This window comes from Ursus arctos, unplaced genomic scaffold, assembly GCF_023065955.2.
Source record: "Ursus arctos isolate Adak ecotype North America unplaced genomic scaffold, UrsArc2.0 scaffold_31, whole genome shotgun sequence".
Classification (NCBI taxonomy): domain Eukaryota; kingdom Metazoa; phylum Chordata; class Mammalia; order Carnivora; family Ursidae; genus Ursus; species Ursus arctos.
The window spans coordinates 33398096-33420554 of record NW_026622997.1 but is presented as its reverse complement, the minus strand read 5'-3'; the positions used below and the strand labels follow the sequence as shown (position 1 = coordinate 33420554).

The 22459-nt window shown below is 48.4% G+C and overlaps 1 protein-coding gene across 3 annotated transcripts in view; it reads right to left on the bottom strand.

Moving 5' to 3' along the window:
• The window catches only part of DAAM2 (dishevelled associated activator of morphogenesis 2), a 125584-nt gene extending 103447 nt beyond the window's left edge, over positions 1–22137 (bottom strand). The window contains exons 1-2 of one of the 3 annotated variants that reach the window (XM_057305089.1): positions 16107–21250; positions 13028–13087 (exon numbers count right to left, since the gene is read on the bottom strand). The gene's annotated coding sequence lies outside the window, so the exon portion shown is untranslated. Of the gene's footprint in view, positions 1–13027; positions 13088–16106; positions 21251–21284; positions 21896–22027 lie in introns of those variants that run through there. The other 2 variants (XM_026482846.4, XM_048225653.2) reach the window with 2 other exon arrangements.
• Positions 22138–22459: the final 322 nt, after the last annotated feature.

Here is a 22459-nt window from a genome sequence, read left to right as displayed (position 1 = left end):
TGAGCACCAAGAGGAAGGAGAGAAGCCAGGCCAAACAACAGGACCTCTGGCCAAGCAATCAACCGCTTCTAGCACAAGGCTGTCCAATATCCAATCTCAAATCATTTGTGTGGCTGTGATGTGAACACCGTTGGCCTAGGAAACGTGCTTCAGATCTCCTGTGTGCCAGTAAGCGGCGTGTGGTCTCACTGGAGGCTCCCAGCTGCCCTGTGGGGTAAGAAGTCTCCGGCAGGGGAATTTAAGCCACTCACTCAGGGACACACAATGAGCAATCAGTAGAGACTGAACCCAGATGTAAGTGGTTTAGCTCCACAGTCCATGTTCTTCACTTCTGGGCTCCTCTGTTTGTGACCAGCAATAATTAATACTCATAACTCATTAGATGGAAATAGGAACTCAGAGCGGGAGGTAACAAGAAATGTATGAGCCTCTTACTCTGGAATCTCTGGATCAGAGGTTCCCAGACTTGAGTGTGACCAGTCTTGATACAACACTAACAGCAGGGCTGCACTCCCCAGGGTTTGCTTTAGTGGGTCTGGGGTGTGGGCCCAAGGATTTGCATTCCTAACAAGTTCCAGGTGATGCTGATTCTGCTGGTCCGAGGACCCCTCCTCAAGAACCACTGCTCCTTTGGAGAGACGTGGGGCTTACTCTGCTTGTGGAGACTGGAGTCACCTAATTTATGCTGAATCTCAAAGACAGGGAGACGTCTGGTCACAATATCAACTACTAAGTAGCTATGAATTGAAGAAGGCTAGTACTGAGAGAAGGGAGGGAAAGAAAGAGTGTCAAGTGGAATTCAACCTGGAAGGCTTCCTGGAGGAAGAGCCATGAGGCAAGAGGAAGTGACACTGGCATCACCATTTGATACACACTCCAGATAGCAGGGGTCAAGGTTTTGAGCTCTTCTCTAGGGGAAACTCAATTAATTCCAATTAGCTGCATCCCCTCTAACTGCTGAGAGGATACCCCCTTGTTCTTTGGTGAGTCCTTCCAGAAAGTCTGAGCAGCAAACTGTAACTGGCAGGCAACCTATTTCACAGAATGGGAAGCCGTGCAGAACGGCGGTTAGAAGAAAGATGAACAGGTTCAAATTCCAGCGCTACTGCTATGCGGTATGGACCCTCCTCAAAGATCTTAACTATTCTAAGCCTTAGTTTCCAAATCTGCAAAATGGAGCAATTCATAACTAAAATTCAGAGTTGCAAAAAACTGATAGTATGTGACATGCTCATGACAGTGCCCACTCTACACCAAGCCCCAATAATGGCATTAGAGCTCTATCTGTGGCCAGGGAATCAGCCACAGTCAAAGGTAGACTTGCTCTGGGCTGCTCACAAGCTGAGAGGTTGAACTTTGGATCCCCCTCACTGTCCATTGTTTAAAAGATCTTCCATCCCAGTGGACACCCTCCAGTGTTTTAGGGCCTTTCCCTCCTTCTGAGCTTGCTCTCTATCAAATCATGTCTAATGACCCCTTTCCACACCTTGGTCAACACTTCTTTCATTTACAAAGTTAGTAACACTAAGGAAAGGGGATGAAATCGAAATATAAACTTCTCTGACATCTGCACGTACAATATGGACTCAACTTTGCTTTGAAATGTTCGCAGAGAGAAAAGACTGGCATGTGAATTACCAAATGTCAACTCAACCGGGAAAGCAAGCTCCCCACGTGTGGTTTGTAAGCAGGTGGGAAGTTGGGAGGCATGGGTGGAAGGGCAGAAAATTCCTGCTTTTTATATATTTTCCACATTTTCTGTAATGAACCTGCATCTCTTTTATAATCAAGGAGGGAAAGTTATTTTGTTTGGTTTTTGCCTTTATATCCTTCCAAAGCTTTTTAAAATTACAACCCACTCCACAGCCACTCTGTCCACTCTGCTCACATGCTGCCTCTTGGCTCTCGTCCTCTGTTTCTAGCCCGTAAGTTTGCACTTGTACTCATGAGAGGGCTCCTTCTCCGTGTTCTTCAGCGGATTGCCTATGCGTTGGCCTGAGATCCTCTGGTAGGTGGAGCTGCCCCAAAGTGGGAGGAGATGTTTCCTCCTTGGAAGAGCGGCAGGCTCACTGCCTGCCATTCCCTATGCTGGCGTCCACTCCCAGCCTCAACAAGCTCACTAGATGCTTCTTCTTGAAGCAAATGGTTCATGCCAAGAGGAGCAACAAAGGACACCTGCAGGTGAGAACTGTGCACACGTGCACACACACACACACCCATGCACCCCAATCTGCCTTGTGTTCCTTCTATATCTGGAGGAAAATGTCATGCGGTTAGTGCCCTCAGATGAACTGGGAAGGCAAATCCCCCAGTTGTGGTTTGCGAGAGGGTGGGCAGCTGGGAGGGGGGCGTCACAGCCAATCCGCTTCAACCTGGCTCTGAAATCCAACCTTATTTTCCCGGACTGGACTAGGATCCTGTTTCTCAATGTGAGGAGCCTTGCTCTCTCTTGGTGACACACACTTTCCCCAGGAATGCTGGACTTCTCAATGAGCAATTCTTGTATATTTGGGATTCTTGGAATCCGGACAAAGACTAATGAATTTCTGGCTCTACCCGAGATTTGGAAACCCTCTAGAACTCACAGGCAAGGGGGAAGAAGGGAGGCAGGGAGAGAGGCTGTGGGTGTGTTTGCAGCAGAGAGAAGGACGCAGGGCGGAGAAACAGGATCACAGGGTCCAAGCTGCAGCCACTCCAGGAGCTGCCCACCGACTCCCAAGTCAGAAGCCACCTTCCACCCTACGACTAGAAGGCTGGCACAGGTGGGCTGGGGGGTGGGGACACTGAATAATGTTTGTTGGGGCTCAAGTGTTATAGCAGGTGGAAGTCAGGGAGTTGCTTGTTTGGTTATCACAGTGGGAGGTGGTTGTGACTTATCGGGGTGCAGTACAGAGAATGTGGATCTTAGAGTCAGGCACACATTATTCAGAATGCCCTCTGTGCCTCTAACTAGTCATGTGACTTCAGGCAAGGCACCTACACGCTCAGAACCTTGGTTTTCTCTTCTGTAAAATGGGGTAACAGCCACTTTGCAGATCTACCATGAGACAGGCATGTGCCGAAGTGTGCAAGTGCTGAGCCCCATGCCTGGCACATAGTAGGCCTTCAGAATGGTAGGTATTGTTTGGCAAGTTTGGAGAGCAGATATTCATAAAGCTGTCTGTGTAGTGGGCTGGCTGCGGAAGGTCTGACAGACCTGGGGACAACCAGGCAGTGAAAAGACCTAGCTCCCTAGGATAATGGCAGGTAAGCTTATGTTCCTTCCTTCACAGGCTCCTCAGGAGCCTTCATGGGTTCTGGTGGGTTTGGGCCATGCCACCTGACCCCACACCCCACCTGCAGAGGGTCTGCTTGAATCCAAAGTGTGAATGTGTGGGTTCCAGATCACCAGAATGAAATGGTAGAGGGTCCACAGGGGTCCTGGGGCAGGAAGCATACTGGCCTGTCAGTAAAGATCAGGAAACCACCCCAACCTTGCTGTCTAGAGAACTCCATGAGTTCTTAAGGCATCCTGAAGAACGCAGCAGCTGAGTTCCTGCCACCCCCACCCCGACCTCCACCTCCCCACACGCCCCCTGCCAAGAGCTCCGGTAACCTGGGCAAACAGATCAGGCCCCCAGGGTGTTCTCAGTCTAACTGAGAAGGCAAAACACAGACATAAAAGACTTAAGAATACAGAAAAACAAGGGGGAAAGAAAATAATTTTCTTTCAAAGGAGCTCATATGTGCACAGGGATCATGAGGTGGTCTAAGGAATCCACATTCCATGGGGTTAATCCAGGGAGACTTTCTAGAGAGGGTGATAATGGGTATGGCTGCCACTTAGTGTCACCACAAGTTCTCCCCAAAAGCTCCCCCCTCCGACCCTGTGGCCTGACTGACGAAGAACAGTCACTTTTGCCTGAAATAGTAAATTTACATAACCTCACTATCGTAGCGACGCTCAGCGAGGCTCTAGTTACAACAACAAGGGTAAGATTGGAGAGTTTGCAATGGCAAAGGCAGAGCGGGAAAACAAAACAGAATCCACAGGAGGTTTTAATTTTCTTTAGCCACGTGAGAATGGCCCTGCAGACCCAGCTATAAATACCCAGCTGCCATTGCCACAAGATGGAAAATCACACACACACACACACACACACACGCACGTCCCTTCAAACAGTTTGTACAAATCAATGTTTCTAAGACTATCTGTCTTGAGAAGATGCAGTCCTGGACTCCCCTTGCTCAGTGTCTTGCACTGAGGGTTGTCTCCCCAAATATACCTGACAGGACTTGGAAGGAGTTATCCTGCAGCCATCACCAGAGTGGAACACGGAGCTGTCCCGACAACACCCAGGCCAAGTCAGAGCTCACCAGTGGCCATGAACAGGACTGAGGGGAAGGGTTTTAGATGGAACCCCTTAGAAGGAAATAGAGAGCACCCTGCTTGACCCTGGACATCTTGCGTTGAGTTCCCTAGAAGCAGAGTCTGAGACAGAGATTTGTATAGATGTCATATATGGAGGCTATGCTCTTGGGAGAAACCAGGAAGGGAATAAGGAAAAGAGAAGAGGGCAGAGGAATGATCTGTCAAGGATGTGGCATTTGGAGAGCTCTAGGCTTCAGTTCAGTCCTGTGGGGAGCTCTGGAGGGGAACTGCATTGCCACATTGCACCCTACCTTCAGGCGAGGGAGTGGGGCTTTTGTACCTTTCTCCCTGTTAGTCATTAGCCACAGAATTCAGGGGAAGGGCAGGGCAAGCATGGTGCAGCTCCAGGCACTTCTGCACAAGAAGCTTCAAGAAGCCCAGGACAATCCACATGGGTGAAAGCCATTAGCTAGCTGGATCACCCACAGCAGCCAGGGATCCAGGCAGGACACCAACAGCATCTTCTATATAGAGTCTGTGAGCCCAAGGGCTTCTTGCTTAGAATTTGTATTTTCTGGGGCGCCTGGGTGGCACAGCAGTTAAGCGTCTGCCTTCGGCTCAGGGCGTGATCCCGGCGTTATGGGATCGAGCCCCACATCAGGCTCCTCTGCTATGAGCCTGCTTCTTCCTCTCCCACTCCTCCTGCTTGTGTTCCCTCTCTCGCTGGCTGTCTCTATCTCTGTCAAATAAATAAATAAAATCTTTAAAAAAAAAAAAAAGAATTTGTATTTTCTATTGATTACAATGGCTCCTTCAACAGATGACTGGATTAAGAAGTTGTGGTCCATATATACAATGGAATATTACCCAGCCATCAAAAAGAATGATTTCTCAACATTTGCTGCAACATGGACGGGACTGGAGGAGATAATGCTAAGCGAAATAAGTCAAGCAGAGAAAGACAACTATCATATGGTTTCACTCATTCATGGAACTTAAGAAGTAGGAAGGAGAATAAAGGGATAAAGAAAGGGGAGGTAAACAGAAGGGGGAATGAACCATGAGAGACTGCGGACTCTGGGAAACAAACTGAGGGCTTCAGAGGGGAGGGGGGTAGGGGATGGGATAGGCTGGTGATGGGTAGTAAGGAGGGCACGTATTGCATGGAGCGCTGGGTGTTATACGCAAGTAATGAATCATCAAACTTTACATCAAAAACTAGGGATGTACTGTATGGTGACTAACATAATACAATAAAAAATTATTATTAAAAAAAATGAAAGCTAAAAAAACCCACAAAGGTTTATTGGTTTGTTTGGTTTTGTTTTCTTTTGCATGGGATGCTTTTAGAATCATCCTGCTGGAGAAGCAAAGGTGTGACCGATGCAGCGTTCAGTGTGCACTGGCCCCCTAATGTCTGTTCTCGCCTTCTCCCATACTAACAGGTCCCTGCTTTTGTGTAAGGCAGCAACATGCCTAATTAAAAAGTGTTCTGCTTCCCCCTAGACTCCATTGCAGTTTGAGGTCACTACATAACATGGTTTTATCCAGTTTCCGGAGGGAGCTTTCAGAAAACTTGTTGGAGCTTTTCTGGAGACCAGAGGGTAGAAGGAGAGAGACCTCAGGTGTTTATTCCCCCATTCCGTCTCTGCTTAGCTGTGGGTCTGACAGTGGTGATGTTCTTCGAGAGCCAGAGCTCCAGCAAAGAGGCCCTCACTTCTCAGCTTCAGCTGCCACAAGGCTCTGATAAAACATTTCTCCCCCTTGCCCCTTCAGGTGCAGGCGTGTTAACGTCTTCCTGCTGTTGCTCATCCCTGCATGTCTCACATCTCCTCTAGGATCTTGTCTCTCTGCAAATAGTCCTTTCTTTACATTCCTATCAATTAAACCCTTTTGGGAGTGCCAACTGTTTCCTGCCCAGAGCCTGACTGACATAGGATTGCAATGTACGTCCTCAGAGCAACCATCCACCCAGGATTTGCTCCAAAGAGTCCCAATTTTGTGTGATTTTCTTCCTTTTAATTAAAGTGAATTATTATGATGTATAAATCAACAGGAGGTGCAGAGGAAAGCCACCCCCAGGTTTACGCCCCAGTGCAAGCACCATACCAGCCAGATGAGGGGCTCACTGTTGCAGAACTGACCACTGAGGCTCATGAGCTTGGTCAAGGACAGAGGCTGCATAATAAAGGATGGGGCACTCAAGGCCAACACAGTTTGTGTGACTTGGATTGGGTCTGGACCAGATTCCAAGGGAGAGGGAGCTGTAACAAAGAGTAAGGCTGAAATCAACTGGATTTCAATAAGCACCCAAAGAAGAAGCCAGCATGGCTTCATTGTCCAGTATAAGAAAGTGAAGGAATTCCTGGCGTGCACACTTTCCCACTTTGGGGCAGGATGTTTGCAAGAGGAACAGAGAAGTGGCTGTGTTAACGAAAGTCAGAAGGATGGCAAACTTCATCGAAACCAGGCAGTTATGGGGAGAGAGGGAGAGTTTTTCACCCTGGGGCAATGAGAAGTACTTGAGATTGTGGGTCCCATGTCCTTATCAAAAGGATGTCAGGATGATGGTTGTGGCCACTTGCCAGCACTTGCAAGAAATCCCAGGAACTCCCAAGGAAGGGGTGGGAGGAGAGAAGGCTCCAGCAATCTGCGATATGGAAAATGAGCCAGAGAGTTGGTGTTTGGTTTCTATTAGTATGACCCTATTTTGCATTTTTCTAATATGTCAAAATATGATCCCAACAAAGCCACATATCAGAGGAAAATAGGTCAGGATTTTTTGCTCAAAAACAGGGATTACCACAGGGCCCACTGTAGATGTCTAGAGAACAGCTCATTTGAAGATGATCGTATCTACCTAAAATTTCCCAGAAGAACCTGGTGCAAAGAGGAAGTGCCTTCCTATTCGGTTTTCAGCATGCCTACTTGCCAATGGGTGGAGGAGACACATTAGGGGTTTGTGCCCATTTGTAAAAACTACCTTTTTTCAAATGAAATAGTATTTTAGCTATCTAAATATATAGAGAGTAATAAAACAAACATTTGTGTAGCTATTACTCAGTATAATAAATGAAATCTTACAAGTCTAAACAGAGTCTCTTTGTACCCCTCCCTGGTCTTCCTGCCTGCCTTCCCTAGAGGGATACACTGTTCTGAATTTACTGGTTATTCCAAACATGTTTTCACACTTTACTTGTATATGTAAATATTTGTAAATAAAAGAATGTTATTTGGTAGGATTTTAAATTCAATATTAACGACATCCTTCTACAGTTTGCTTTTCTACTCAACATTATTTCCACTTAATATTATTTTACCTCAACAGAAAGTCTATCGATTTTTTTTTCTCTGTAATCCATAGTATTCCATTGTATGCACATATCAAATTATTTAGCCGGTCTTCTGGGTAACAGAAATTGGGGTGGCTTTCTAACTCTTAAAAGCCATGCTATAACGAATATTCCTGAACACAGCTCCTTTTCATAGGTGTTAGATTTACCTAGGAATGAAACTGCTGGGTCATAGGGTAAGTCATCTTCAATTTTACTAGATAGTACCAAATTACTCTCCAAAGAGTGCAGCCAATTAAACTCCCACCATTAGTGAATAGGAGTTATTTGGGGCTCTACAACCAATGTGTGGAGTATCATTTTGGGGGCCAATCTGATGAGTGTAAAATTGTCTCCTTGTGGTTTCAATGTATAGTATTCCCCCAATTCCAAGTTGAACATCTTTTCCTATGTTTATTATTCCAAAGCATCATTTCACTGTTAGAATTACATTTGCATCCTCTGAAAACCCAAAAGATTCATTCTTGTAATTTATCAAAGTCTGAACAACTTGGGTATTTCATCACTTCCTCACTGGAAAACTGGGATAGGGAGAAAGAGCTGTGGATACAGGCACAGGGAAGACATCCTTTTGCATACTGGCTTTGAGTCAGGGATTTTTCAGATGAGCCCTAACTTTAGAGATCAAGCACGAGAAGCAGGAATTCCAACAATCCCTGGGCAATGTGGGGAATACATCTTTTTAGATCTCGTCAACACTGTCCAGGAAAAGTTCAGAATGTTTTCACTGTGCTCTTGGCCTCTTTAAGACACACACTAGGTGGACACCACGAATGGACTGAAGGAACCATAGGAACGATCTGTCCATCTTCCTGTTGCAGGAAACACCATGTATTTACCATTCCAACGTATAAAATCACTCCTCTAATAACACAAGCCTGGAAGGAGATTTCACAACTTCCTCACATTCCCAAACACTCTTCAATGGCAGCTAAGTTTCTCCACTTTGAACACCTCCCTCTCATAGCATTGATGTCATGGAATAGTACTCTTTACTTCTAGATCTTTCTTTGACAATGCTGTTAGTACTTTGAGGACTCATCTGAATGCCTCCTGTCCCTGACACAAGGATGGATGAACTAGTTTGGAAATGCATAAGGGCCAGGACTGTATCTTATTCAGCATCGAAATTCCAGGACATGTTCAATTTATATTTTTTAAGGGACGGCATTTCTTCCATACTAAATCTTCTTTTCCAAGCCTGAAGACCGGAATAATCATGGAAATAAACCTTCTTGCTCAGAGGTAGAACTCCAGAAAATACCTTGGAAATCTTCTTCTCTATGAACCATTCCTTGGCTTCTCCCACCTCAAAACGATCTTGCCTCCTCTGTCTATTACATCAGTACCACATAGTCCTTAGTATTCTGATGGAAAGAAACTTATTTGGCAAACAGCAATTATAAAGATTTACAAAGTGCATGCCATGTTCCAGGCACAATTTTAAGTGCAAGTATTAATTTTGTCCTCCTTTGGAGGTAACTATTATTAATGTCCCCATTTGATAGTTGAGGAAACGTAGTGTCAGGGAGGATACAGTTCCAGAAGTGGTGGGATTTAAAGTTGGATTCTAGAAGTTTAACCCAGGATCTGTACCAAAAGCTATATGCTACCAAAGCTACCACTAGCTAGACACACAGAAGCACTTCACATGCTTCTCGCTGTTGTTCTAGTGAGAATGCAGCTGTGCGCTCAATGAGAAATTAATTATCCTTGGATCCTTATCTCTGACACCCACATCAATTCCCAAGGGCCTGAAGAATTTGCTGATCCCTTCCTTATTTATTAATGAAAGTTCCCAGTCACATGGACTGGCCACATACGCACCAGGTCCGCCTCACTTGAGGCCAAGGAGGCCTGGAGGCAGAGCGAATGTGGCTCACAGAGCACCGCTCCCCCACGCAGCGCCTTGCACCAGTGCTTCTCAGATAATCCTTGAGCCACCACCACTGGTAACTACACAGCACTTTGTACTTTTCGTAGACCCTACAGCAGACTCACTTCATTGCTATGCCACAGGTACTGCTGACATTTTCGTTTTACACATGACAAAAATTCCAGGCTCAGAAATACCAAATCCCTGACCTAAGGAAGTTCAGCTACTTAGCAGATGCTGATATTCAAACCTAGATCCTGACTTCGATTCCCATGACACAACATCGCTTGTTACTTATTTAGTTTTTGTCCTTGGTGTGTATGCACGCCCGCACACAAAACTGACTTCTCTTTCTGGACCAGTGGAATAGGAGTCAGATCAAAAAAAAAAAAAAAAAGAGGAAAGCAATCTAAACTAAGCTCTTGTTCTATGAACCGTGAATGAATGAGCACATGGATAAATGATACATAGAGTTAATCCAATTCCCTGGGTGCTAACTCTGTGTCTGTCACCCAGCTAGGGGCCACAAATACTACAGGGACTAAAGCACAGCCCTAGCCTTCTAGGAGCTTCTAGTCTGTTACATATGCGTCTTGATGATAACTGGATCTGTCAAAGGAAGCTCACCTTGTCAGAGTCTCTTCTGAGCAGGAAATGGTGTGCAGAGGGGAAGAAGAAAGCCAGACCCTGTTTTAAAATAAACAGGAGACTAGAACTAGTGTACATCGTGTCAGGGCAAACTCCAAACAGACAGTGTTCAGAAAGAGTTAAAAAGCACCTGTAGACCCCACTGACCAGGGGAGCAATGCTCAGTCAGCCTCCCAGTTGACCTGGGACAGTGCCAAAGGATGCCTGCTTCCCCAGTGTCCCATCCAGTGACCCTTTCACTCTTGAAAGAGTCCTGGTTTAGACAGTAAATTACATGGTCGTCCTTGCCTTCCAGGAAATTTATGACCTTTTCCAACAGCCCCTGGGCAGGAAAACAATTTGGCTTCTCAAGGTCATTGAGTTGCCTTCCTTCTGCTCCTTTTTACAGAGCTTCTCCTCATAGCCATCAACCAGCAACCGGCACAGGCTCAAGGGGAACAGCCCCCACATTGGTGTCTGCGTTTCCACTCAGTGTTAGCACTGAAGCCAAAACCATTCCCCATCAGATCCCCAAATGCATGAGCTGTAGATTCAAGCATATCTGTCTTATAGCCTGATTCTGAAAGTTTCTTGCTGCGTGATCTTAGGCAAGCCCCTCAACCCCTCTGAGCCTCAGTCACCTCATCTATAAGAGAGGGCAGTGACACCCAGCTCACCTCATGGGACTGTTGTGGGAAGCAGTAGCAGTGAAAACACCCAGCACAGTGCCTGGTCTACAGGACCTACCTACCTGCAGCAGGCTTCCTGGAACACGTGAGCTCTCAGACGTAAAGGGCATGGAGGATATGAACATCTCGGGAACCCCAGTATATTACTGGGACTCAGGCCACTGTCCTACCAAAGTGGGAGCTACTTCTTCATCTTTATAGATAATGGAACACATGGCATGATCACTTCATAAACCTGACGGTAGCTCCTGAAGCTGACCACACGCATTCCCTGGATCCGGCATTCCCACTCCGGGGACACACCAACAGGAATGCATTCATAGGTTCACCAAGGACAAGTGCACAAACGCTCCTAGCAACACTGTTCACAGCAACCCCAAACTTGGAAACCAACCCATGCCCATCCACAGAAGGGTGGACGCATCAAGTGTGTTACGGTCACATAACAGAATACTATGCAACAGTGAGAACGAGTGCTCCACGCAATAACACTATGCTGAGCAAAAGGAGCCAGACAAAAATGAGTACACACCGCATGATCCATGTATAGGACATTCAAGAATCGGCGAAGCTCTCCCACGGTGTTGGAAGTCAGGATTATGGAAGGGTAGTAGCCAGAAGAGGGCATGCAGGCTTCTCAGTGCAGAGACAGTGGAGGGAGCTTTAGAATATTCTGTTTCATGATCTGGACACTGGTTATGCAGGTGTGTTCAGTGGGTGAAAATCCAGTGAGCTATATCCTTATAAGCTGTGTATTTTTCTGAATCATCTTGAACTTCAATAAAAAGTTTTTAAAACTTGAAAACGCAAAATATATTTCCTTTTGCAGTAGAGAATTGATCAAAGTAGGCAGTAGACCCTTAGCAGAAAGCAGTGGGATATTTCATTGAATAAATGTGTTGCCACCCCTGCCCGTTCTGTGCCAGGCACTGTGCAGGATGCTGGGCAAACAGAGCTAATGAGACTGGGTCCCTGTTCTCCGTCATCATCATCGCTAACATTTCATAGTGTTCTCTATGTGCCAGCCATGGCTTCAAGCCGTTCTTTCTACTTTTTCTCTTTTTATCAAATCATTCATGAACTTTGTCTTCATCACAACCCATTTTACAGATAAGGAAACTAAGGCACAGAGAGGTGAAGTAACTCGGGCATGGACACACAGCTAGTAAGAGCTGGAACCTGAATCTGAACCCAGGGCCGGTGCTCTGACCCATGGCATTCTCCTCAGAAATCCAGTCTCTTGGCTCTGTTAGCCCCAGCTCCCATTTAGACAGCTGCACACATCGATAATGTGATCCCTGTTCAGGGCGGCAGCGATGGAAAACCATCAACTGTGTGTCTTGGAAAGGCAGTTCCTAACTCTGGGCAGCTGCCAGCCCCCTGCCACATGACAGGTGACAGACTGATAAATATATTGACAGAGATTAAAAAAAGAAGGGGAAGGTTAAAATGGCTTGGCCTTTCCACCGCCCCAAGTCCACAGAAAATCTGAATTTGCTTCAAACTAACTTCAAAGCCGCCTCGGGCAGTTTGGAAATACTGACCCATCTTCCTGCTGACCTGGAGTCACTCCCTTCCCTCCCAGCCTGGTCCTGGGACCTTGAGGCTGGTGAGTCCCGGGACTGTGGTGTCTGGGAGGAAGTGAGGGAGGGTTGATGCGGCCCCCCAGGAATGTGGTCAGACTTCGAGCTGTGAGGCTAGGTCCCTGAGTCTGGTACATTGAGCATCCATCTCGCAGGCAAGCTTTGCTCTGGCGCTCGGGCAGGCTGTCAGTGTATGTGACCCGAAGGACAGAAGGTTCAACACAGCACCAAAGCCTGCCCGTGCTTAGGACAAAGCAGAGTGAAACAAACACCCCTAAGGGCGAAGCGGATTGGGCAGAGATCACGCAGGCATGATGTGAATACCTCTGCAGGGGGGAAGGAAGCCCCCAGTGAGCCAGCAGGGCTCTCTGAGACTGCACCCCGCCCTCTGTATTACAGAAGCACTGGTAATATGGAAAGGAATTCCCAAAGGTCAACTTGTCCAACCCCCTTTTTCCATCTGGTCCTGCTTCTGCCCACATACACCTACACCCACGTGGGTAGGGGGACAGGGGCAAATGCGAGTTTGGCAATAAAAGTCAACATACTTGTTCCTTCTGTCCAGTTATGATACAATGCTATGTGTAGGGAAATCAGTTGGGCCTCACCTAGAAAACACACAAAATAGAGAAAAAGAAAAAAAAATGCACTTTTTCGTGTTCCAACACAGCCACCCATGATTACCTAGAAAATAACAGGCTGCTCCAAAACAATTTCATGTGAAAGAGTCGAAATTTCTGGAGCAGGCATGGGTTTCTTCAGAAGGCCTCTTAGAATCCGCTCCTCCCACCCCGTGGGACAGAGGGACGGACAGGAGGGAGCACTAGGCAGAGGGAGAAGGGCAGCTGCTGGGCTCTCAGTGAAGGCCTTGATCAACCCCACATGGAGCCCTGAAGCTGGGATGCCTTTAGAAGCTCCCTGAATTGGTATAGAGGGGCCAGGCCTTCATCACTCCCACCAATCACTGGATGCAGTTGACCCAGGAGGGGAGCGTGGGCAGGAGTGATGATGGGCAGGGCAACTCTCTTCAGCTGAGGCAGGTCCAAAGTGGGCTGGCCACCGGCGTCAGTCCAGAGCGAGGGTCAGGGTGGCACAACATATGTCCACTACGCAGGGGTCTGGGCCCCGTCCCATGATCTGAGTGCAGCATCCGCACACCTGACCGTTACACTATACTGTCTGATGGGTTTCCATCAGGACGATTCTCCCATCTAATGCATCAGTCTTTAATTTTTCCTGCTTCATCTTGCGCAGTCAGTGATGGAGGAGAACCAAGCAGGGAAGGCTAAATCTGATGAGAACAGCGGTGGGGCCACCACAGGGCCTGATGCTCAATAGCTTCCCCAGGGCACAAAGGAGGACCACACAAAACATGCAGCCCTATCGCAGATGGTCGCCAGGCTAGGTACATCAATCACTGTGTCTGAGTGCCAGAATGCAGCGGTCCTGGGTGATGGATGCTTGCTAGGTCAGAAGCAGGGACCCACATTGGTGACCATCCAGGATGAAACCATGCTTAATAACTGACTGATGGAAAAATAAATATCCCTACAAGAAAGGCATGATCTCAAATATATAGAGCGATGTGTGTCTCGGCCTAAAGAAATCAGAAAAAATAAAAAGGAGCTTGATGCCGGGGGTAACCTGATGGATGATGAAGGGGAAGAAAAGTATGCTGCCGAGTAACGTGTAAGATCAGATTCAGTTTCTTGAAAAACAAACATTCAGACAACAGGTACCGCTATGCCTGCAAATGCACCAGTAGGTATTTGTAAGAACAAAGTATAAGATAAGATGGCTATAATTCTAGGCTACTAACATGAATGATGAGGGTGTGGAGGGGGGTAATGTTATTCATTTTCCACTTGTCTTTTTGTTTTCTGCATGATATTGATGCACTTGTTTAAGTGAGAATTACTAAGAACCAGGAAAAATCAAAGAATATGCATTTTAAAATGATCAGCGTAGGGGCGCCTGGGTGGCACAGCGGTTAAGCATCTGCCTTCGGCTCAGGGCGTGATCCCGGCGTTCTGGGATCGAGCCCCGCATCAGGCTCCTCCGCTAGGAGCCTGCTTCTTCCTCTCCCACTCCCCCTGCTTGTGTTCCCTCTCTCGCTGGCTGTCTCTATCTCTGTCAAATAAATAAATAAAATCTTTAAAAATAAATAAATAAAATGATCAGCGTAGTGCCAGGTGCAGAGTGGGGTCCTATATAAAAGTATTATTTCATTCCCTCTCCCCATCCCCACCTCAATTAGGCTGCTCTGAATGGTTCACTGGGGGTTGATCAAAAGGCCATGATTTTCCTGTGCCCTCCTCTTATTCATTAGAAGACAACTTTAATATTCTTCCATGCACAATATGTATCTGCCATCAAAATAAATCTGCCGTTAAAATCTCTAAAAAAACTATGCAACACGTTCTGCAGTCAAATTGACAATGCTGTCAATTACCGCTGTTTGCTATTATCCACGACCAGGCTTCTCTCTAGGATCGCGCTAGCGAAAGCTAACCATACCAAGCCAACTCTCAATTATCCTGGCGCATACACATGCAGAGCCCAGAGAAGCCAGAAACCAACTTTTCACCACATCTGGTGACAAGAAGCCAAAGGGTTGGTTTTATGTTTCTTCCATCTTTCCCTGTTCCTGGCTACCCCTTAGGAGAGGTGTTCCAGAGAGCACAGCAGAGAGCACAGGGATGAGGACATAAAGGGTCCCCATAGTCTATAAACTGGGTGGTTCTTCTCTATGTGGTTGGCTTTGGGGATTTGCTCTTGCAATCTCATTAGCGCCTGGGTAAGCCCTACTCACTCCTCAAGAGTTAATTCAGATATCACTGCGTTGAATCAAGGGTCTAATTGACATTTTTTGGCTACCAGGTGTGGAGTCAATGATGCAAATTGACTTTTATGAGCTCCACAAATGGAGAAGGCATGACGGAGACTCAGTTCTTGTCTGCTAATGCAATGTGTTAGACGTTCTGACAGAGCTGGGTGCCATGCTTGGGGGAGTCAAGAGGAAACAGTAATTGGGGGAAGCCTTGCAGAGGGCATTTGAAAGAGAGAAGCAGACAACTGAGTGAGCCCGGCAGGGAGATTAGGACTGGGGAAGGGCCTCTCAGGTAGACAGAACTATGAACAAGGGTGCAGAGATGGGATATGCTCACGACCAGATTAGGTGGAATTAAACTAAGTGAATCCAGGAGGAGTGATGGGGATTGCTGGTCGACACAACAGACATTTAGGAGCACCGCACTCACACACCCGGGGGTCTGACCTTTGTTGTCTTGAAAGGACATCCGTTACCTCAGAAACCTCAGAAACTCGTTTTTCTGAAGAATCTGAAGAATTTTGAAGAATCACCAATGATTCTTTTTGCCCACCACAACCTTCTTTTCTGTCCAAAATACTGGATTTGGATTTTTACTTTAATCTAGTTCCTTTTCCTTTCACTTGGTTAATTGCCAGTAACTACAACCATGATAGCAACGGCTAACATTGGTTGAGTTCTTCCTCTAGGCCGGGGCTGACAATCCTCTCAACCATCCTTCAAAGGACGTGTGATTTATTATTGTTCCCATTTTTCAGGCGAGAAAACTGAGACTCAGAGATGTAAATAATACGCACGTTCTGGGGCGCCTGGGTGGCACAGCGGTTAAGCGTCTGCCTTCGGCTCAGGGCGTGATCCCGGCGTTGTGGGATCGAGCCCCACGTCAGGCTCCTCCGCTATGAGCCTGCTTCTTCCTCTCCCACTCCCCCTGCTTGTGTTCCCTCTCTCGCTGGCTGTCTCTATCTCTGTCGAATAAATAAATAAAATCTTAAAAAAAAAAATACGCACGTTCTTACAACAGGTAAGTGGGGTGCCAGGAGGCAAGCACAGGTTTGCCTGATTCTAGAACCCCTATTCTTGACCACCACGCTGTCCTGTCCCTCCGCAAGATATACCCTCTGTCCCCGTCTGAGATCCAGAGCAGGAGCCATCAAACCTTTTCTGTTAAAGGTTCAGACAGTAAATATTCTCAACTCTGCAACCTTATAGTCTCTGTCACAACACTGAACTCTTGCCCTTTTAGTGTGAAAGCAGCCATAGAGAATATATCAACAAACGTCATGGCTATGTTCCAATAAAACTTTACTTATAAAACAAGGTGACAGGCTGGATTTGGTTGTTGAAATTGCTGGCTCCTAATCTATAGTAGTTTGGTCATTCATTCATTCACGTAGCCAACATTCACGGAGTGACTTACCTTGTGCCTGGCACAGCTCCATGTTACGCGTCTACAGGAAACACCACCCAAGTGCCCGCCCTCTTGAAGCTTAAATCCAGGCAAAGTGTTGGCTGTTTGTTTGTTTGTCTGTTTGAACCATGCCTGACACCCTGAATCTTAAGGTTGGTACTCCCCACTCTTCACTTAGACCTTAGGCTCTCACCTATACTTCAGATCACTTGGGGAACTATCAAGGCAAAACTATCCATGCCTGAGCCCCCACTCTCCGGAGTTTCTAATTTAATTGGTCTGGGGTGGGCCCAGGTTTTGATACTTTTACAAACTTCCCGGGTGATTCGAATGGGCAGCCGGGGTTGTGCCGCCTGCCTGGGGGCTGTTCCCTTCCTCTTTCCCCCACTTACGTACCCTGGGAAATAGGGTAAATCTTTTAAGCCCTCAGAGTTTGAGCTGTAAAATACGGTCAATGCCAATCTCATAGGATTGTCCTAAGGATGAAATGAGGCCATGTGCTTTTCATACTGTAGGCGGTTACGCAAATATAAGGTACTGTTGTCATTGGGCCATTATTATTGTTTCAATGCTAGGCACTGCCTCAATGACTTCTCTCCCCAGTGTTGACTTTGATTCTTTGAACCAAGACCACACTCTATGGAGTGTTCACCAATAGCCCATGTTCGTGGGTCAGTGAGTTGGTGGACTTTCCTTTCTTCCCGTAGAGGGTCACATGGGGCTGCCATTTGTTCGGCAAGGGCAACACTGACCTGTGCCGCCCCACTCTTGTATTAAAGGTCTCCATCTCCAGCCTGAGATTAGCTGATCTTTGAGCACTGCTGTTAAGCCTTGAATAAGTAGCTTATTTGCTTTGACTCGGGGACAAATATCCAAACCCACGTACTTTCTTAAGTTTAGAACCAGAGGGGGAAAAGTCACTAGCATTTTGCTAAGCACTGGGCAGTTTGCTAGATCCTAGCCATATATTATTTCATCTCATCTTCAGAACGAGCCTGGGAAGTAAGAAGAGTCATTGTTTTCATTTGACAGATGAAGAAGGATCAGAAAGGACGAATAGCTTGTTACCTGCTGGTGCTGAACTCAAACTGAATCTACTTGATTCTGAGCCTCCTTCCACAGAACCGCAAGGCAGCCTACAGATAACTCAGCTCCTCTCTGGCTAAGACCCAAAGAGACACCAAACTGCCTAAAGTTTATATTTTCCGGGTTCTTTTTGTTCTTTGATTTGCTTTTTTTTTTTCCTTTGGATGGGAGCCCCAGAAAGAACCCCACAACACCTGCTAACACCCTTAGTCTGATAAGCCTTGCACATTACTGGCAGAATGGCATACACGAGTCCAAAGAAAAGGCCTTCTATCTCTGTACGGCATCTTGACAGTGCAGTTTTATAACCTCATAATGAAAGGGAAAAAAAAACCCAAAAAATGTGAGAAGGGAGCTGGAGAACTAGATACTGCCAGGAGTGAGGAATTCACTGACCCCCAATCTGGGCCATCTCAAGAGAAGCTGGCCACTGGCTGAGCCTCTTAAAAGCTGAAAAGTCATCCCAGGCCATGGTTAAACAGAGAGCTTGAACAAAACAGAAACAAACGTGATCTTCAACATCTTAACTGTCAACTTGACGGATAACTTAGAAGCTCTGAGATGGGCCAGGAGAGACTGCAGCTGCTCTCTCCAGCGTCCGATGCTCCTTCTGTCTGTTGGACTACCCACTCCCCGAGACATGGTGTCCGTCGGGGGCCGTCAGCCCACCCCATAACACGCCGGAGATGCTTATAGATGGCGAAAACTTCCATGGTTCACAACCCATCAGTCTCCCCTTACTCTGACCCGAGCACCCTGAGGAGCGGTGGCTGCCTAACCGACCTTGGACCTCAGGCTGGTTCTTCGAGACACACCTGGCTCTCGATCTTCCAGTCCCACTCCCACCAGACACATACGATCTGCTCCACTGCCATCCTCCCTCCTGAGAGATCTCCAGACCAGAAGTGGTTTCCAGGCCAGATACCCAGGATGCCTGTCGCCGCCCCCCCAACCCCAGGGCAACAGACCAGGCATGCTCACGGATCATCCCCCACTGGTCACCTTCTCTAGAGGGAGGAAATAAGGGTGACCGGAGCCCTGGGACTACCACGCACTGGCCTTTAATAATGGAAAACGTGTAGCCAGATTTGGGGAGAGGTCCTTTCCAAAACACATGGACTCCTGGCGGCTGAAAAATGAAAAAATAAAATTACGCTATTCCCTTCATTAAGGACCTACAACATCGCTAGCTCTGTTCTTAGTCTTTTGCATAAATGTCATTTTTGTAATAACCTTGTGAGGTCATTATCTCCATTTCACAGATGAGGAAGCTGAGGCTCAGAAGGAATAAGTACTGAATACCCCAGGTTCCGAATTCTCTCCCAGGGCAGTCTGTTCTGAGGTCTGAGGTCTGCACTCTCTCTGCCATGCAGGGTGTATCTGAAGTCCAGACCTGAGGGACACCGGATCCCCAAACACAGACACTCTGTCTGTGGAGACACCTCTGCTATCAAAGCCAGTTGTTCTTCCTGCCAGGTGCGTCTGCCCTTCGGACCTTCGGGAGAGAGCCTGAGGGTGTATCCTCTCTAAGTATGCTGATCGCAGGGATGACCCAAGAGCAGGCCAGAAGCCAGAGCTGACAGAAGAGGCAATGAGATCCCCATAAGCGTCCGTGGCCTGGGAACTTGACCTGGGTCTAAGTTGGTGAAACGTCTCCCAGAGCAAACTCAGAAAGGTAAGAATGCCATGGACCCTCCAGAGAAACCCCACGTGATTAAAGAGTTGCAAGCCCAGTTCTTGCCCCCAGCTCTCCCTGGGGAGTATTTCTCAGCGCTCGCCTCCTCTGGGTCCTCCGTGGCCTGGAGTCCTCAGCCTTCTATTTGCCCCTTGCAGGAATGAGTGGGAACATTTAACATTGGTATTTCCATGGGCTCCCCTAAAATCCAAGCGAGCTCTGCCTCACTGATTATCTTTGTAGCCTCCCGACCACCTGCCCTTAGGCTCGCCCTCTCCTTTACCCCTGCATCCAAAGCGCTCCCCCGTGAGAGGCAGAGTTTAACCTGTTTAGTTCCGAAAACTCTGAGGGCAGGGGGTTGGGAACGCAGACTGGGGAGAGAACATGTTCCCACAGAAAGCAGTAGGCTTTCAACCTCCCCCACACTCACCGAAAGAAAACACATTCACAGGCCTTCCTACTGGTCCTGCCCTCTCCGCCTCCCGCTTCCTGAACTCCTGACTTTCTTCTGAGTGCTAAGGCCCAGGAGAAGTTTCTCTCCTCTTTCTGTCCTGATGGGGGCACGAGTATTCACTCAGCATCCCAGGATCTGGAGGCAAAGCTCTGAAAACTCGGGAGTTTGGAGCCAGAGCATGCAGCAGGAGCAGGCAGCAAGACAGTAACAGCACAGTTGTTTTTCGTAAAGGAAGAAATGGGAGAGAACTGGGCTGTTTGTCTTTTCATGCCTGAGGCCAGGACCATCCCCGCACAGTCACGAAGGCACAAACATGTGCCTGCACGTGCACCTCGTGGTGCCCAGCTAGCCTTGTTTACACGCACTTTTGTTTACCCTGCCCTTGGGATGGTTTCCCTCTTCTTCATAACATTTAAGTTGAAGACAGAACTTCTGAAGTGAAAGAAGTCTTTCTGACATCACTGTCTGCTCAGTCCTTTACAGCACTTCCCCGGGGGGGTCAATTAGTATCATTTCTAAAATCCACCCCAAATCTCGAACTTCCTGTGGGTCCGTTCTTATATCCAGATGTCCTCCCTGTCCCTTCAGTTCTTCATTGTTCGAGGACTCAGGGAGAGTCCGGCAATCTTCCTCCCACCCCAGCTTTGTAGGTTGGCTCTATTGCAAAATATAAAAGCAGAGACACAGCGAGGGCAAAGTGGAAAGGGCTCTCTCTGTGGTCCCTTGTTCTTGGGCCACCGTACATGGGGCAATCTGGGGCTAGCCAAGCCCTACAGCCCGCACCCCCTTGTGCCCCCCTCTAAGAGCACAATCCCCCTCTGCTTCCTAGGGAAAATCCACACCCTCCAGCAGCCCACTTTTCAGAGAAATCCAAGAAACTGACACCAAACCCGGAAGAGGGGAAACACAAAACAAAACTCTTGAAAGATGGGAAGTTGCTTTCATTGCCATGTAGACTTCAAGGAAAACCTCCAGGGACTCTTTCCTGGAGAGGTGTGATTTTCCTTCCTACCTTCCCAGGAACTTGCAAATCCACCACAGAGCTGTGGGAAAGTGGCCAGGCAGAGAGAGAAGAGTTAAATCAAGCCCAGACCTCAGCAATCTGTGTTCAATTTTGATAAAAATCTCTCTCCCTCTCCCCCACCACCCCCCTTCCTCCACCCCACAGTTCAGACATGTCTCTTTATGTTAGGAGCTTGCATCGTGTTTGGGGCACCGCCGCGCTCCCCCAAAATCTGGCACGTGCGCCCATGTGGCAGACGCATCCCTCCCACTCCTGGGGCAGGGCTGGCCACCGCACCTCAGTGTCCTGGCCACCAACGCCTTCTCTTCCTTATCCTCCTTACAATTACCTGCCTCCAGACCGGATCCTTCCTTCCTCAGTTAAGTCAAAGCCCCATTGCCTGGCGATGTCAGGGCCACAGCAGGAGGCTGGGCAGCCGCCACAGGTGCTGAGGTCCCCAGAGTCAGGACCCCCTTGCTGGGATGCTCCTTCCCTCGCCCGAGGTCCCACCGGGGCTGAGAGCAAGAACCTCCCGCTCCCTCTGCCCTGCCTGCTGGCCAGAGGCCAGGCTTGCAAGTGGGAGCTGGGGCTGGGGAAGAGTTAAATCACCCGAATGAAGGCACAAGCTGAGCCGGGAAAAGACACTACCAAAAAGTTGTCAGTTGGGGGGCACCGGCTACGTTCGTCCACTTGTGACAACAAGGAATCGATTTCAAAGCCACAAAAAAAAAACACACACACACACACACACACACACAAAACATTTTCCCCTAAGTTTTCCAAAGACATTTCCTGTGTCCAGATGTGCCCATACAGACAGACGCAGACCCACACGCAAATCACACCCCTCCGCGCACAGACACGCACACAGGCCCCGGGAGCCCACTCAAGGACCGGTGGCTCCTGCAAACCCTCGGCGGAAACAAAACAGGCAGCCTGCGCAGCGGCCGCCGCTCCCGTCCCCTTTCAGCACTGCAAAGAAAGCGGGGGGAGAAGAAGAGTGGAGGTGCCGGCAGAAAGCGCCCGCCGCCCCGCCCGGCCCGCCCGGCCCGCCCGGCCCGGCGCGGAGCAGACGCAGGGCCGCGCACTTACTCCGAGGACCCCATGGCGCGGCCGCCGCTCCCCGCAGCCCCGAAGCCGCCGCCGCCGGCCGCCGCTCGCCCTGGCTCCTCTGGGCGCCCCCGGGCTCCGAGAGCGGGCGGCGCGGCTCCCCGCCCGGCCGGCCCGCGCCCCCGCCCGCCCCGCTCTGACGTCAGGCGTCTTGGAGCGGGATATTTATGGCAAGGATACTCTGAATGTTCCCTAGGTAGAGTTCTGATTGCAGTTCCTTGGGATTTGTAATTTTCACACTTTCAGACAGAAAGGAGGGGAGGGAGGAAGGGCGAGCGCGGCCGGCAGGGCGAGGCAGACAATGAGGGTAGCTGTTCCCAGCTTTGGCAAGGAGCCTTCTCAGGGCTCCCCTGTTTGGGAAACAAGTGAGGGTCAAGGGGGCAAGAGTGGCGACCTGGGCAGCGTGTTTCGGCC